At 35.0% G+C, this 18,057-nt stretch overlaps 1 protein-coding gene across 1 annotated transcript in view; it reads left to right on the forward strand.

The window, feature by feature from the left end:
• LOC135836250 (mucin-5AC) overlaps positions 1 to 18,057 on the forward strand; it is a 172,140-nt gene that overhangs the window by 109,209 nt on the left and 44,874 nt on the right. The window lies entirely within an intron of this gene.

The following is an 18,057-nucleotide window of genomic DNA, read 5'->3' on the forward strand; positions in this document are numbered from 1 at the left end:
TGCCAAATTTTCCATCAATTTTCCGGCAATCATTGAATGTTGATGATAACAGATATCAGTTTAAATTTCTGTCTGAACATTTTAATCATTTTAAAGTCTTTTGTCTATGTTGGGCAATTTTGGTGAAATTTCACATCATTTTTGATGATTTTCAAGTCATTTTGGAAAATTTTGCAACATTTTGCTGCTCAAATTTCGAGATATCTACTTTAGTGAAGTGGCAAATGAAAAAAAATGGCATTTGATGAAAGAAGCGTGAATTTTGGTATGATGAATTTTGGAACCAAAATGAAGTATTTAAGACCGGGAGCCACTCGAGCTCCCCCCTCGAAGGAGGGGGCTTAGAATTTTGAGAATATTCCTGTGGATAGAGTTTCGATCAGAAATCCAATATTATGGTGTCTGCTGTTAGATATTGATCAGCACTTTCTATTTTCACCGTTGAAGCCATCTTCCCCCTCTCCTCCTGGCGTGGGACTCAGCCCCCTAAATTGTGGATCTGGAAGACGTTGAGACTCGGAAATGTAATTTTGTGAAAATATAATTCGAAAAGTGTACAAATAATTTTGGCGGTTCATTTTTTGGTTTCCTCCCCCCTCTGCCCCCTGTCAGCTGTTTGCCACTCCACTACTTTAACAACTTTGGTCGTAGAGAAAAAAGCAATAATTGGTTGTTAGAGTGGACCGTTTTTTTTTCTCTGGAAAATTGGAGATGGGGTTTAAAAAGTTGTGGAAGGACCTCCAAAGACTATAGAACAAGTTTGAGACCCAAAATTTCTCCACTGTCTTTTGAGGTTCACCCACAACTTTTTTTAAATCCTATCTCCAAATTAGAAAAAGTCAAAATCGGCCACCCTGTTGACATAAAAATTATTTCGATCAATTTTCTGAAAGGAAGGGCCCATTTATGGTCATTTCTAGAAAATACTCAAACAAGGAGTCGACCATTTTCAATGTCCTCGTCTCCTTTTTTCTTACTTCTCGTATTCCTGCACCTGATTTTTAATCTCTCGTACTGATTTATAACAAAAATCATATTATACAAGAATAAAAATGAAAAAACGCTCGTTGAATACCACATCGTATGGAAAATTCCGCTAAAAAAGCATCGCGCAGTAAACATGCACCGCCTTTTTTATTTTATTTACACGTACAACCATTACCGGATACCAGCAGACGGGGAAAAAATATCATTTTATACCACATTAACCGCAACTACTGCAATTTCGAAGGGAAAACGCTTAGAATTTGCAATATTAATTATGCACAAGTGACCAAAAAGTAAACCTACCGCAAAGGAAACCATTTCATCGTTCAATGAATACGAAATTTTTCAACTCGACGATGACGTCTCGGCACTTGAAAAAAAATAACCGCCATCCATTGTTGATTTCTCATTTTTCCTCACTGGTGTTCATCAAATAAACCTTGATATAGTGTTCTCTTTTCTTCTCTATTTTTCCCCGAGTTAAAAAAAAAACGCAATGCGGCACGCCGATCATAAAAATGAAATAAAATTTTCACCAAGTGAAAAAAAACGCTCATTTTTCTTTGAAAAATTCATTTCTCAATGTGACATTCTTTTTATATATTTTTAAGATTGTTTTCGCTGTATACGAAAAACAAATTACAAACAGAATGAAATTTTAGTCGGGGCTAGGAAAACACACCGACACATACCGAAAAATAAATTGAAGCGAGAAATAACTTCCATTCGTCGTAAAACGAATAAATTACGAAAAATGAACTACCATAAAGTAAATTCTCGTGAAAATTATTCGACTTTTATTATATCACCTTATATTTTTTCGTTAGCTTGGCTTGGATCGTCGCGTCTTTCTTTTTCATCATTTCTATCAAAATAACCATCCATCTCAAAGGACTCAAAAAATTTCGTTCGACGTGGTTGCCGTTGGCCGTTTTCAAAGCAACTCGATCCGATGGAGAAAAAAACATTCGTGGCCTTCGAGGAGCATGAAAAATTGTCAATTTATCAATGTAATAAAAAATATAAAACCCTCGTTCAATCGAATCGTCCAGTAAGGCAAAAATCGCTTAAAACCCAATTACCAGTACGGTACGACCTTTCAACCAATTTATCATGCAGGCTCGTTAATTCATTGGTCGCTATATACATTGCAAATACGAACATATAACACCCCCTGTATACTATACGAAAACATATAGCCATTTTTACCTCGCACAAATCTACCAACAAATATTACCAATCGTTCGCTATACAAATACGGTAATAATTTTTGGAAATTTTCATATAAATAGCCGCCATTTAGAGCACTATATATGTAGTATTTCAGGGCTACCAAAATTGTCCGTTTATGCGGAAAAGAAACATCGTCAAATTGATACAAACTCCTCTACAAGTATTACCCTACGACTCATCGATTTTCAACTTTGGAAAAAATAATATATTTTCAGCTCTAACCCGATAAAAATTCCTATTCAGTCGAACTATACAGCAACCTACTTCAAATTATCGGCACGACTTTCCGATACATAGTTTAATAAGACCTGCCAACCTGGTAAAATGCACTCGGTAGGTATACCTACTGGTTGAACTTTCTAAAAGACAATTCACTTCTTAATGGAGCGGCTTCTTTTTTGTCGTAATTTTCAAAACATTTTAACCCTAAAAGATCGTACTTACGATATTCACGACTCGTGAACGTAGATATAGTTTGTTAGAGGACTCATTTTTTTGCTTTTAAAACAACCGGCCCGGCCCGCAGTTCTTCTGCGAAATGTTTACTAAACTAGATGTTACGACTTTTGGAGCTACCTATTTTTTCTAAGAAAACGACTAGTTAAATTATTGCATACAATTTACTCGCGATAAAATATTTAACTTCGGTTTGAAGTAAGTTTTAAATTTCATTATGAAAAACACAATCGTTATAAGTATATGAATTTGGATAGCGATGGTCTGGAAAGATAACGCTTCTGCGGGGTTTTAAAATAAAAACAAATAACCGGGTTTTTTCATAATTTATAAAAGGTACGAGGTACAAAAATTCCAAAATTAAATTTCACGAAGAATAAATTTAATGATATGGAAATAGAACTAGGTACTAAGTAAGATAGATATTTGATGAAATGAACTGAAGAACCCAATAAAAAAATAGTAAACTTCAATTTAACAAAAAAAGTTACAATTTAAAGGTGATGAGTCAAAATCCAGTGGAAAATGTATTTTTCGACGATCCACTCCCCTTCTTCAGTGCAGTCGAGAGCCAATCTGGGCCGGAGGCAAAAAAAAATGAAGGCCCTGAAAATTTTCACACCCCTTCCATCCTCTGTAGCAAGTTTTTTTTTTTAATAATTCAAAGTCGAAAATGAGTTGTTTACAAAACAGAATTTTTTCACAAGTTTTCCCCTGTAAAAGTGTCTCTCTCCACCGCCAAAAAATGATAATTTTTGTTTTCAAAAAAAAATTCATTGTCGAAGTTTCTTTCTCAAAAAGTTTTTTCAAAAATTGGTTTTCTTAGATAAAAAGTTTCCTTCAAGTTGAGGTCAAAAAAAATGTTGTTTTGAGATAATTTTTTTGGAGAGATTTTTTCTCTTGTAGAGAAGTTTTTTTTCGAGAAAGTTTTTCACTAGAGACTTGTTTTTTTTTAAAAAAGCGAAGTTTAATGTGTAGTTTTCGCTCCATGAAGTTTCCATTTTCCCTTCAAAAATAAAGTTCAAGTTTTTCTTCGAAAATTATACGATTGTGTGTACCTATTTCCTGTTCAAAAATGAAGTTTTCATTTTCCCCCTTCGTCAAAAATGAAAGTTGCATTTTCTCTCCAAAAATAACGTTTGCATACTCTTTTCAGAAACGAAATGAAGTTTTCATTTTCTGTTCAAAAATGTATTTTTTTGATCACTGGGTTTGAAAAATCATTTTCAGGGATACCTTACTCAAACTGAAATATTATTTCATATTTTTTGCATATTTTGGGTGAAAAAATTGCAAGAAATATTGCATATTTTCATCAGGTATATTTCTTCATGAAAATTCCAGCTCTACTGATAAAACTAATGCCTACTATTTTTTCCAAAAACAGTACTTTTTTATACTGACAAGGGAACCTCTCGAGGTGTCCGCCTCCGATTTTAACGGGACCGCGATTTTTGGAAAGAGCCTGTTTTGAACCCTCAAAATCCAAATTTTCAGCTGCCCAAGTTCATTTTTCGATTTTTGGCGAATTTTTGAAAATCCAAAATTGACTATTTTGGTGATTTTTGTTTTTTTTTAAAAGTACGTACTTGATCAGTAAAAATGTTCAAAATGAATCCTAAAACTGATATTACCCCCCCCCCATCCAAATTTCGCCATTTCCAGCCATTCTGGAGCCTCCAGCGCTATTTCACAATTTCTCCAGAATTTTGAATTTGCTCCAGAAGGCGTGAATATGAAGTTGGGCAGCTAAAAATCGAGTTGTGTGCTATACTCGATCTGTTTAACAAGTTTATCCACATTTGAGTCGGTTTCGGAAGGGACACCTCAAGAGTGGTTTTTTGACCAGTTTTTTTCTAATAAAAAATCCAAAAAAATCAAAAGTTTCCCGTTTGCGAGGAAATTTTTGAAATTTACGCGAATCGCTGTATTTCGTCCATAACTAACCTTCCGAGACCGAATTCCGCCATAACCCACCGATGTGGAGCCTCCAGCGCAATTTTTAAATTTCTCCAGAAGGCGTGAATATGAAATTGGGCAGCTAAAAATCGAGTTGTGTTTTATACTCGATCTGTTTAACGAGTTTATCCACATTTGAGTCGATTTTGGGAGGGACACCTCAAGAGTGGTTTTTTGACCATCTATTTTCAAAACTGGTCAAAAAACCACTCTTGAGGTGTCCCTCCCAAAATCGACTCAAATGTGGATAAACTCGTTAAACAGATCGAATATAACACACAACTCGATTTTTAGCTGCCTAATTTCATATTCATGCCTTCTGGAGCAAATTCAAAATTCTGGAGAAATTGTGAAATAGTGCTGGAGGCTCCAGAATGGCTGGAAATGACGAAATTTGGATTGGGGGGAGGAGGGGGGTTAATAGCAGTTTTAGGATTCGTTTTGAACATTTTTACTGATCAAGTACGTACTTTTTAAAAAAAAGCATAAATCACCAAAATAGTCAATTTTGGATTTTCAAAAATTCGCCAAAAATCGAAAAATGAACTTGGGCAGCTGAAAATTTGGATTTGGGTGTTTTACAGCATGCTCTTTCCAAAAATCGCGGTCCCATTCAAATCGGAGGCGGACACCTCAAGAGGTTTCCTTGTCAATTTTTCCAGTCTCTGAAAAAAGTACGATCAACTTTTGTTCTCAAAATTTCTGGAGACCATCAGTTTTTCTTCAAACTTTGAGTTTATTCTGTGATGGATGTGCTTTGGTTCAAGAAAAAAATGACCAATATCTTGTATTAAATGATGGTGTAGTTTGACTGAATTTGGCTAAATATGCCTTAATGGTTTTTAGAATATTTTCAGATTTTCTACTATACGTAGCTTTAAAGGCTTATGCATAATTAAAAGGTCTGGATAAATATAATCGAAATTTATACTTATTTTTTCAAGAGTTGAAAATATTTAAGCATAATTGTATTCATTTCGGATGTAAAATTTCAGAATTCTTTTTACTAAAAGTTCATACAACTTTTGAGAATTTAATTTCTAAATTCACTTTTGGAGCGATGCCAAAGATGATAAAAAATTCAAACTTTTTTCCCTTAACGCGGGTTACCGTAATCAGATTATACGTATTACTCAAATTAGCCTAATGTCTACGATGATTTTGAAAAAAAAGAAGAAAAAAAACCTATTTGCGAGATTGCTAGAGAGCCTATTTACATAGGTTTTTTTACTTTAGTAGGTATAAAGGTTGTGCATGTAGCTCCAACTCGCGTAGGATAAAAGATTTCAAACTCCAACGTGGCTTATACATTGATATGTTTATTTTCGCGCAATTCGAACGGATTTTCTCTTTTCTGATTAGTGAAGTGTGAAAGAAGTGAAAACTTTTGTTTTTAAACTCGTTCGAAGTCTAAAGATTACCGAAATTCAATCTACGACAGTGCGACGTAATTGAGAGGGTTTAGGAAAACGTGCAATCGAAATGAAATTGTCAAAATGCCAACACACGCCTTACTCGTTCAATTTACTTGTTAGGTAATCGTGTTTTGTATACTTGGAGAAAAGGCACATGAATGAACGAACGTTTAAGCCCTATAAAGATATGTGATGTGTTTGTGTAAAAGGTATACGAGTATAGGAAAGTTACGTTTGAAAAATTTCAAAAGAATATTCGTTTGGTTTTTTTTTGCAAATTAATGAATACCTTGTGGTTCAATATGTTTTGTGTCAATTTAAGCTTTACTCACTACGTACCTTGGAATCACAATCACAATACCTCGTTAGTTGGGTATTTATGTTGGGGGAAAAAACGATCATGTAGAGTAAGTCGTGTTCTACTTTTGAGAGCTGTGGTAAATATGAAAATGAGCAAAAATTGAGACAATTTTCAATAGCAGGCTATTATGGGCGTAAATAAGTAGATTGTACTCATTTTAATTTTATCTGATTACCTATAATGACTTTTTGATGATGTGCTAGTCGAGTTATTAACGTGACCTTTTTTTTTTTATTTGTTTCAGGTGAATTTTATTGATTGAATTTTTTATCGTAAATTTATCATCTTGGTCAAGTGAGTAAAATTTTAATTACGTTCGTCTGCGTGTCATCTGTGGAAATGAATCTAATTTTTTAAATTTGATGATTCCACGTATAGGATTTTGAAAATGATCACTGATGAAATTTTCAGGATACTATTTTCGTTTTGAGGGAAAATCGCTACTACGATAATATATATTTAAATTTCGAAAATTACAATGCATATTATTTGCCTATCGAAATTTTCTAAAGTCACAATATCTTCCTACGTATTTTTCATTTTTCAAAATTTACATATCGAAAAAATATCAGAAACGAATGAATACTTATGCCTATTTACCAGAAGCTGAATTTAGATTTTGTGCGTTTTAGTTTGACAAAAGAACGATTATTTCTCACAAAGTCTCCGAATTGGAATTTTCCACTTTTAGGGAATATTTTGAATAAAAAAAAAAATGTCTTTTATATAAGAATAAGAAAAAAAAATATTTATCCCTTCGGGTGATCGTTCTTTCGTATCTGCTTTAATAATATAGAAAATACGGAGACGAAGCTAACAATTCGCAAATTCTCTTTATAAACACCTAATTAAAAATTCCTTTTAGTTGGATTTATTTTTAGTAAGTATTTTTTTTTGCTCGCTGTAATTTCGTAATGCGTATAATAATTTGGAAGTTGAATCCGAAAGATAAGAATATCTTTTAAGAATTAAAAGTGAAATTAAATTTTTACCTTTTTTGATATTAAAATTCAAAAAAGGACGAGGTGTTTTTCGCAAAGCTCGTTAATTAATTTACACAAATTCGTTTCACCGTTTGTCCTTTATTCGTTAAGTATACTATGTATACATACCTCTTCATACCTACCTACTAAGTACCTATATCTAGGTAGGAAAATATTTATTATGGAGTGTTTAGTGTAACTCGTAAAGCTCATTGGCAAACAGCAGCGAGTATTCGGGTGCTAATCTGTTGGAAGAAAAAAAATTGCCTCGTTTAATGACGAAAAAACACGCTAGCTACATTTTGGCGGGATTTTACAGGCAATTTTCCCTTCTTTTTTTTACGACGACGACGACGTGGCCCATATATTGAAAATTGTGTAGCGCGACGACCGAAGTGATTCGAAAAAAGGGGAGATTTCGTTCGAATTGTACAATGTTGGTTTTTATTTTATACGCTAGAAATGCTGGTAATTATAATGGCGAATGATAAAATAAGCACTTCGGTTAATTCAATTTTTTACATCGCTATAGTAACTATAGTAAGGTACTTAATGCTTTCGAAGTTGAAATGAACAAAAAGCTGCAACTTTAAACAATATATACGTTTCGACATTACAATTCATAATAAATTTACCACTCGGTGTATACATTTTACCGCATATTCAAACGAATGTTTGTCAAATGTCAAAACACAATTGATGAGACAGACATTTGAACAAAACTGCGGAATTTTACTCTCGCGATTTCTACCGCGTACCGCCGCGCCGCACCGCGTCTTGACAGCTTTTAAAACGAGTACCGAGCAAATTTTCGCTACATCACCATATATTTTAACAACTTGTCGCCAAAAATAAAGTATTCCGCGAAGAGTTACCTTACCTACCTATATCTGTGTGTAGTAACTATTTGAAAGTTGTTATGTAAATAAATTTGTTATAAATGGTACTAGTTCGACTCGTTTTTTTAATGTTATTATAAATGCGCCATACAGATGCAGCATCGCGCTATGCCAAATCCTTCCGATCGTATTACAATATTTTTAGTTATAGGTACCTATTTAGCAAAAGTACCTATAACAAATTTTATTAGATTCCAAGTTCGTTGTTGTCCGCGTGTTAACGCCATATTGCTCGTTAAACGAACCATCGTATAATAACGAGAATTTATTTTTTCCAGTTTCAAATAGGTAGTATAGCTACCTTTCGTTTAGTATGTATAAAAGTTTCGCATTTATATGCGAACGATGCGCGGAGGCTGTTATGTTTTCAGGAATTTTAACAATATTTGAAAAAAAATTCTCGACGAAAAATTCCACGTCGCGTTGTCGTATGAATAAAAATCATCAGCTTCCCCTACACGTCTGGTAACCTTTTGGGAAAATGGTTCAAAAGTTGAATACTTTCGATCCAATTAACCCTGAAGTCGCAATGTGCAAAATCGTTCATTTAACTAACATGGGAACGACTACAACCGTACGCCTCAGATCAGAAATTTTTTGAACCCGTCTCCCGAAACCAAAATTTCATTGGTTCGAAACGAAATTGAAATTTTCAAAATTTGTCAAGGATCGCGAGAAAAAAAAAGGTCGACCGATTTTAACCAATTTTAGCAGAGACCTTCATTTTGAGTTGAAAATCACTCAGAAATTTTTTTTTAGCTCCGGAGGTGCCCCTGAAGGGAATGATATGAGCTCAAGCACATTTTCAGAAAAAAATCGTGTTTTTTTTGCTCTGGCCCTTACCCAACTTGAAAAAAAAGCCCAGTCCTAAATGAAAATACGTATTTGAGATTTTGCGTCGATCTTTGCTGTTACCGTTAAAATCCAATACCATTTTTTGAGCGGTTGAAAATTGGCAAATCGTTTATTTTTAGATAAATTCGTGTTTTAAAAATTTTTTCTTCACAAATATTTCGCATTTATTTATCGCAAAATATTAGAGGATTGCATTCCTGAAATTGAGGAAATATTTTGGAACGCAGTGGTGCCTAATTTTTTGCCAATTTCAAAAAATCGAAAAAAGTACCCGAAAGTTCATCAATTTTTTTTCTAAATTGGTAATAATTACTAAAAATTAGACACCACGCGTTCCAAAATATTTCCCAGTTTCAGGAGTGATATCTCCAGGTATCATAACGTGGTTACTTTTTAGTTACCTACTTGGTTACTTTTCTCAATCAAAAGTTACTTTTTTAACAAAAAACCGAACAAAATTGTTGAAAAAAAAAGATCTGACTCATAATTCAGTGTAATAAAAAAATGTGCAAAACGTACGTTGCAAATTAAAAGGGGGGGGGGGGTATTTTCAAAAACATGGTTTGGAAGAAATCGCGTTTTGAGTTTTTATTGAGTTCTATCTCCCGAACTGCTCAACATATTGACCCTGGGTTTGTTTTATTTTGTAGTCTGAGAGTTTAGCTATCACCAGAGACCATCACCTATCAAAATTATCGTTTGTATTCGGAAAAAATGTATTGAAAAAACTTACAGAGGGGGTAAAAATGGATTCTGGTGTAAATTATTGTTTTTGGTAAACGAGGTGTCGTTTCCATATGAATCGAACCACCCGAACACGAATATGACGTCAGTAGTTAAGGCGGGGATCTACGGACAAGGATTCCCCTGCGGAGTATGCAACCTGCACAACGCAACGCGCGTTCGCGTGACTGGTACAGGGTTGGTAAAGTCGTGGGCGGGGTGAGGAGGGGGAACTAGTTCGAGCACACATGCAGGTATAACGGCGGTGATGGTTTGTCGAGGGGGGGGGTCTGTACCTGTGTTCGAAACGTTTGTATAGGTAATGCGATGACGATACTGTATTTATTGTGTGCATTATTATAGGCATGTGTATGGTTATGGAATGATAGAAGATTCTGGATTTTGATTACAATGATTTAATGAAAGGGTTTTAATTATCGATTAATTATTTTTATGGATGGAATAAAACCATAGTAATAACCCCCTCCCCCCCCCCTTCGCACCCAACATTCCCACTACACTATACGTATCCATGTAAAAAAAAATGTTTCGCTTCAGCATAGTACTTACAATTAGATATAAATAAAGTGCCCGGAGTTGTTTTTAATTAATTGATGAATGTGAAGTGGTTGAAAGCGTTTGTTCTTAAAGGGTAAACAAAAATGTCTACTATGGATGTACAATGGAAGCATCCTTTTTCAGCAATCGTGGCAGGACCCTCGGGGTGTGGTAAAACCCAGTTTGTGTTGCAATTTTTAAAACATGTAGATGAAATGTGTGATACAAAATTCACAGAAATTGTTTGGTACTATGCAGAGTGGCAACACTGGTATTCGCAACATCCATATATACGTTTTGAAGAAGGGTTGCCAAGTGGAACATTTCCAGATACAAACCCTAGACTTGTGATAATTGACGATTTGATGCGTGAATCTGATAATAGAGTTGTGGACCTATTTACCAAAGGGTGTCATCATAAAAATATCAGCGTGTTTTTCATAACTCAGAATTTATTTCACCAAGGGAAAGGTCAACGTGATATTTCTTTGAATGCCCACTACATTATATACTTCAAGAACCCTCGAGATAAGGCGCAAATACGGCATTTAGCTAGACAAATAAGTCCAGAAGATCCAAAATTTTTGCAAGGAGCCTATACAGATGCAACATCACGTCCACATGGGTATCTTTTACTTGATTTGAAGCAAGCGACTCCAGAGGAAGTACGTTATCGGACAAATATATTTCCTTCTGACAATGGTTGTTATGTTTATGTACGTCGTAAATAAATAAATAAATATCAATTTTTTTTTTCAAATTCATCAGTTTAGAGAAATGTCTCGTAACGTAAAGAACAACATTGAGCTCTTAAGAGCTCTGCATAAAGTAAATGGCTCTCAGCGTTCAAATATTTTGAAAAATGCAGATATTAGTTTGGTAAATGCTATCTGTGAATGTGTTTTAAATACTTTAAAAGGCGTAGTACCATTGAATTCTCATCAGAAGAAAAATTTAGCTCGTTATAAGAAGTTAATGCGTGCGCTTGTTCAAAAAAAATCTTCTTGGAAACATAAGCGTAAAAATTTGGTTCAGACGGGTAACGGAGTATTTTTACCAATTCTCCTTGGTGCTGCATTGAACACTTTACTAAACTATTTTACAACATAGTGATATGGAGAATGTTAAGAAAATGCTGCTTGTCCCGGCAGAAGCCTGGAACAATGTTCGAACCCCAGACCCTACATCATCTATAACACAGACGTATACCCAGGAACCTTCTATAGCAGGACCAGCAAAATTAACTATAAATGAGTTAGAGAAAGAAATGTCGAGAGTATTGAATGATGGCCATAAGAATGATCATGAGAAGTGGAACCTTTACTATCAGACTTTGCAAAAGTTTTTTCACAAAACAAATTTAGCAAGAAAACCCATAGTATTACCAATAGTTGAAAAACCTGCAGATTATAATTCTATAAGAACTATTCCATCTCGAGAAGCTCAACAACCAATACATGAAAGTAGTCGAAGTTTGTCAGAGCATCAAGTGGTAGCACCTCTGCCAAAAACAATTAGGCAAAAAGCAGTACGATTTCTCAACTGGATAAGAGATACAGATGTTATTACTTGGGATGATGCAGGGGTAGTGTATGTTAAAGGAAAAAGAATACCTAGGTCCAACATCGCAGATCTGGTGAGTGATTATCTAAGAAATCGAACTACAGTAGGGCCAGCAAATGGGTGGTATGCTTTTGGTCAAGCCCTGCAAGAGTTGAATGTACCTAGAGATTTCATTGGAAATACTCTGAGATGGAAAGCCTTGGCTCAAATGTCTCCCATTTATGAAGAGGATTACAGTGGAGTTGAACGTATATCTGACAACTCGCCGCTCTTTCCACACACTCGGGCTCAGAGAAGAAGTTCCCTTTCAGAAAAACATCTCATAACTGGGAAAAAGAAACACCCGTGGCTATCTTATAATAATGCCGCCCTCAAATAATGATAGAATTTCAAATATCTTAGAAAAATTATATTACAATATAACTGACCCTGTGGCATTTGCTGGTGCACAACCCTTAATAAAATGTGCCAAACATGAAGTACAGCCAATAGACATAAAGAATTGGTTACAAAGTCAAGACACATATACACTTTATAAGCCAGCTCGTCGAAATTTTAAAAGAAACCAGTACATAGTAAATAACATCAATGATATTTGGCAAGCTGACTTGGTAGACTTACAAAGTTTGAGCAAGCACAATGATGGTGTGAAGTATTTATTGACAGTAATTGATATATTTAGTAAAAAGGCCTATGTGGAACCTTTGAAAACAAAGAAAGCCCAAGACATTGTTGATGCCTTTGAGAGAATCATTCATCATGAAAAATCAAGACCACGTAATTTACAAACGGATAAAGGAAGTGAATTTATTGCTGAAGATGTACAAACGTTTTTCAAGAAAAATAATATCAATCATTTTACAACTCAAAACGCAGATGTTAAAGCAGCGGTTGTTGAACGTTTCAATAGAACTTTGAAAACTAGGATGTGGCGTTACTTGCATTATACGAATGCATACCGTTATATTGATGTTTTGAAAGATTTGGTGGATGCATACAACAGTTCATATCATCGCACTATACATATGGCTCCCAACAATGTGAACCCTGGTAATATTCTAACTGTGTATCACAACACTTATGGTAACTTGAGTTTAACTAATAGAGCGCTTTATAAGAAACCAAAATTCAAAGTAGGAGATTATGTGAGACTGGTGAAAGGAAAGGGAACTTTTGAAAAAGGGTATGAGACAAATTTCACAGAAGAAGTGTTTAAGGTTAAAAAAGTTATAGGCCACCCCCTTCCCACCTATGAAATAGAAGATTTAGGTAGTGAACATGTTGATGGAAAATTTTATGAAGTTGAGCTACAGAAGGTTGTGTTTAATCCAGATGTAGAATTTAAAATAGATAAAATATTGCGAACTAAAGGAAAAGGAACCAGTAAGCAAGTGTTTGTCAAGTGGAGAGGTTATCCTGATTCGTTCAACTCTTGGATTAATGCTAAAGATTTAGTTAATGTGTAAAGCTGAAAAAAATAGTAGAAATATGTTCAACAATTCGTTTTACATTACATTACCTAGTAATGCCTCAATGCAACTCTACCCAGAAAACACTTTAGCATCTTACACAAACAAATTGGCACATCGAGTCTCATTAAAGGAAGATGACTGGGAAGTTGGGCTAGTTGAAATTCAATATCCAGCAGTTTTTGCTAACATTAAAACAAAAGATGTTTGGATGACTGTAAATTACGAGTATAATAAGGCTCAAAATAAGAAAATCATATCTATGCCAGATGGTATTTATGATACCATTGATAACCTCCTATCACTTCTCAATGAAAAATTTAAATCTATCCCCGCTATCGATTTGGAATTTGAATATTTAAGCAAAATTAATAGGATAAAGACTACCTTTGCAGTCAATGCAGCTCAGAAAATTTCTACAATAGCTTTGAGTCCAATTCTAGCTACAGTACTTGGATTTATTTTACCTGTTGACGCTGAAAATATTGTATCATTCATATTATACACAGATTATGAAGGCTTCGACAAAAGTTCTAGCTCAAACATACATAACCAAATTTTGGTAAGCCTAAAAGAGACATCCAATACAACTGTTATCCTGAAAGCTCCCTATCCTCCCAGCCTCGAATTTGGTATACCACCTCATATGTATATATACTCTGACATTGTAGCACCAAATTTAATAGGGGATGTAATGGCACCCCTCCTACGAATAGTAAAAATAGGAGAAATTGGAAAAGATATCTGTCAAACATTTACAGAGCCTTACTATATACCCGTGTTGAAACGAGATTTTGAGACAGTTGAAATAAATATAAGGAAAGACAATGGCAATCTTGTCCCATTCTTATCTGGGAAGCTGAACGTGCGGTTGCATTTTAGGCGTTATGGCGCGTTATCGAAGAAATCCGACTAATCGTTACGATGCATACTATCAACTACAAGCTGGTGGTGGTGGTATGGCGTACTTTCAAGGCTCTCCTTATCAAAGGGGTCATGGTATTGGTAGTTTTCTTGGAGGCCTTTTTAGAGGTGCTCTACCGTTACTTAAATCAGGAGCAAGAGCTGTTGGAAAAGAACTTTTACAATGTGGTATTAATGTTCTTGATGATTTACCTGAGACAAATTTGAAGGATTCTGTGAATAATCGTACTGGTGAAGTGGTTAAGAATCTCAAGCGTAAAGCTGTTGATGCTGTATTTGGTGGTAGCATGACTGGTAAAGGGTATAAAACTAAACGCCGGAGAAAATCTACTCAGTCAAAGCGTAAAGCTGGTGGTGCAAAGACGAAGAAAGCTAAACGTCCCAATAAGAAAAATACCAAGGTTAGAAAGCAGAAGAAGACTAAGAAAACTTCAAAGCCGAGAAAGAAAGTAGTGAAACGCCGTCAAAACTTGAAAGCCAAGAGAGATAAATACGCAATCCTGTCTGGAGATATTTTCTCATAAATAGATACACTGCTACAATATGTCATTCCTACACATCGATTCATGTGAGTGCACAAAATCTGAATTAGATTTATTTGCATTGCCACCTACACAAATTGCTATAGAACGTGGAGAATGGGTTGAGTATAAGCCTATATCTGCTCTCAACAATGACTCACCTCAAATTGAGTTTACTGTGCCCGGTATTGGTGAAGAATACATGGATTTATCTCATACGCTGCTGTATTTGAAGGTTAAAGTGGTAAAATCTGATGGTACAGCGATAAGTGATAGTGATGTCGTGGCACCTGTAAATAACTGGATGCATTCTCTTTTTTCTCAAGTTGATATCTTTCTAAATCAAAGACAAATATCAACTCCCACTGGAAATTATGCGTATCGAGCTTACATTGAAAATATCCTCAACTATAATTCAGATTCTAAAAGTACACATTTAAAAAATGTGATGTTTTATGCAGATGAATCAAGTAAAATGAACGAGCATGCACAGAATGATGGTTTCAAAAAACGTCAAGCTCTCATTGCTGGCAGTAAGGCTGTTGAAATGGTTGGACATTTACACTGTGATCTATTCAATCATGATAGAGCCTTGTTGAATGGTGTTGAGCTTAGATTACGTTTAATTAGTTCGAGGGCCTCATTTGCGCTAATGACTAGCACCAACAATGAATATAAAATACAATTCTTAGATGCAGCACTGAGTATAAGAAAGATGAAGCTGAATCCCAGCATACTAATAGCGCATTCGAAAACTTTGGAAAAATGTAGCGCAAAATATCCTATTACAAGGGTAGATGTGAAAACTACAACGTTGGCTTTAGGTCTTCGTAGTTACACTGTTGATAATCTCATTAACGGACAGCTACCAAAACGCATAATTTTGGGCTTAGTTAATAATAAGGCTACAAATGGGGATTTTAAAACTAATCCTTTCAATTTTCAACACTATAATCTCAACTACCTGTGTTTGTATATTGATGGACATCAAGTTCCTTCTAGAGCATTGAAGCCTGATTATAAAAATTCTCTTTATGCTGAAGCCTACAACACATTGTTTGGTGGTACAGGTATACATTACTCCAACCATACTCATACAATTTCCAGAGATGATTATGTTGGTGGATATGCTCTATACTGTTATGACCTCACTCAGGACCTAACAGCTCATTTACCTACACATTGGAATCTTGTACGCCATGGCAGTGTGCGTGTTGATTTGGGTTTTGCGGATGCTATAGAAGAACCAGTTAACATGATTCTCTACGCCGAGTATGATAATATTATTGAAATAGACAAAAGGAGGAATGTTTCAATCGATTTTGGAAATTAACCTCTTAATAAGTATATGTTATGGTTTTGTAAAAAAAGAAGTTTTTTTTGAGGGGGGAGGGGGTAAAAAAATTATGATCAAAGTGTAGGACTTTTATGGTTTTCCATTCTAGTTTGAAAATAAGGGTCGAACAAGGTGAACAGATATGGTTGAGTACGTGGTTGACTTCCAAGCATTTAAAGACGATTGTAATAATTTCATATTGAAAGAAGTGGCTATAGTATCTGTAAATTCGGATGTTTTTGTGCACTGTATTGTTAAATCACCTTTTCATTTAGAAGAGTTATCTACAAAGAAACAGCGTGAAGTAAGCTGGCTATCAAAGAAATACCATGGTATATTATGGGAAAATGGTTATACTAGTGCGAAAGAAGCCATACATCTTATACAAGATATAACTTGCAATGCTAGTTTAGTTCTCTCAAAGGGGGTGGAGAGGACAAAATTTTTAGAAAAAATAACTAAGAAGAAGACATTAGATTTGAATACAATTGGGTGCCCCACTATCAAACAATTATCAGGTTCTGGTTTGCATTACATGTGCCCTCTTCCAAGACATAGTGCTGAGAGTGTTCAGAATAAAGGATACATTTGCTCTGTGGTAGCAGTTTCAAAGTATAAATCCTGGTACCTTGAATACACTATCAATAATTTAAAAATTATACATCAGATCGACGATAAAGACTATGAATACCATACAGTTAAAGAGAGACTTGATCTCTCACATTCTTTCCAGTCACGAAAATGTTTATGCAGCAGATTGTCTACCTCTTTCAAAAGTTATGCTGCCTTGCTCTGTAGTTGTAAATTTAGATACCAGCAAACAAAAAGGTAGTCATTGGGTATGTATTCATATAGATGCCCAAGAAAAAGCAGAGTATTTTGATAGCTATGGTTTTCCGCCGATGCGTCGTGAATTTGTTTCATTCATGCAGAAGAATTCCAAGGTTTGGACATATAACACTTTGGGTCTTCAAGATTACTTTTCTACTGTATGTGGCAAATATTGTATCATGTACCTGTACTTTAAAACACGCCACTATACAATGAAAGATTTCTTAGGCCTATTTTCAAATGACAGGATGAATAATGATTTATTGGTTGATTACCTGTATTCAAGGATTATACTTGAAAAGAATAGAAAGCGAGTTTTAAAGCAAATTCTACATAAAACTCCAGAAATTACCCCTCTCTTGAATAGTCTATTAAAACATCTTGGCACTAAAAGTAATTGCAAGTTATCTAGGTTGTTTCTCATTGGCTAAGAGCTTCCACCTCTTACTATCCTTCTGAGAGTGGGGATACCAGGTCTTGGCTCGAGCGATAGATGCAGGCTGATGTATGTTTATTATTGTTTGGTTGTGCCTTGTGTCAAGTTGCATTGTTGAAAACGCGAAGTTCCGTTATTATAAATCATAGTATAGTGCCGTACCGTGTTGTGCCGTGTAGTACCTTACCATAACAGTCATACTATATTACGATTTATTCGACAAAATTTGTGAAAACATTTTCAATTACAATGGCTTTCGCGCAGATACATACTGTAAATACCATGGCTTCAATTGATGATTTCATTACCCCAACACGTATCGATGGTGGTGTCAAAAGAAAACATGAGACGAACGAATCTGCTGATCAAAGCGGGACCGATTCACCAGTAACTAAATCATGGAACCCCCGAAAGAATCTAATTATGACTCAAGTTTACGCCATTAATCGAAGTAATACCAAGCAAGTTCATGTAGGTTTGAATTTAGATAATGGATTTGAACCAACCATTTACTTTACCAAACATTCTCCACCAAAAAGTTTGGGCAT

Source organism: Planococcus citri, chromosome 2 (genome assembly GCF_950023065.1).
Source record: "Planococcus citri chromosome 2, ihPlaCitr1.1, whole genome shotgun sequence".
NCBI lineage: Eukaryota > Metazoa > Arthropoda > Insecta > Hemiptera > Pseudococcidae > Planococcus > Planococcus citri.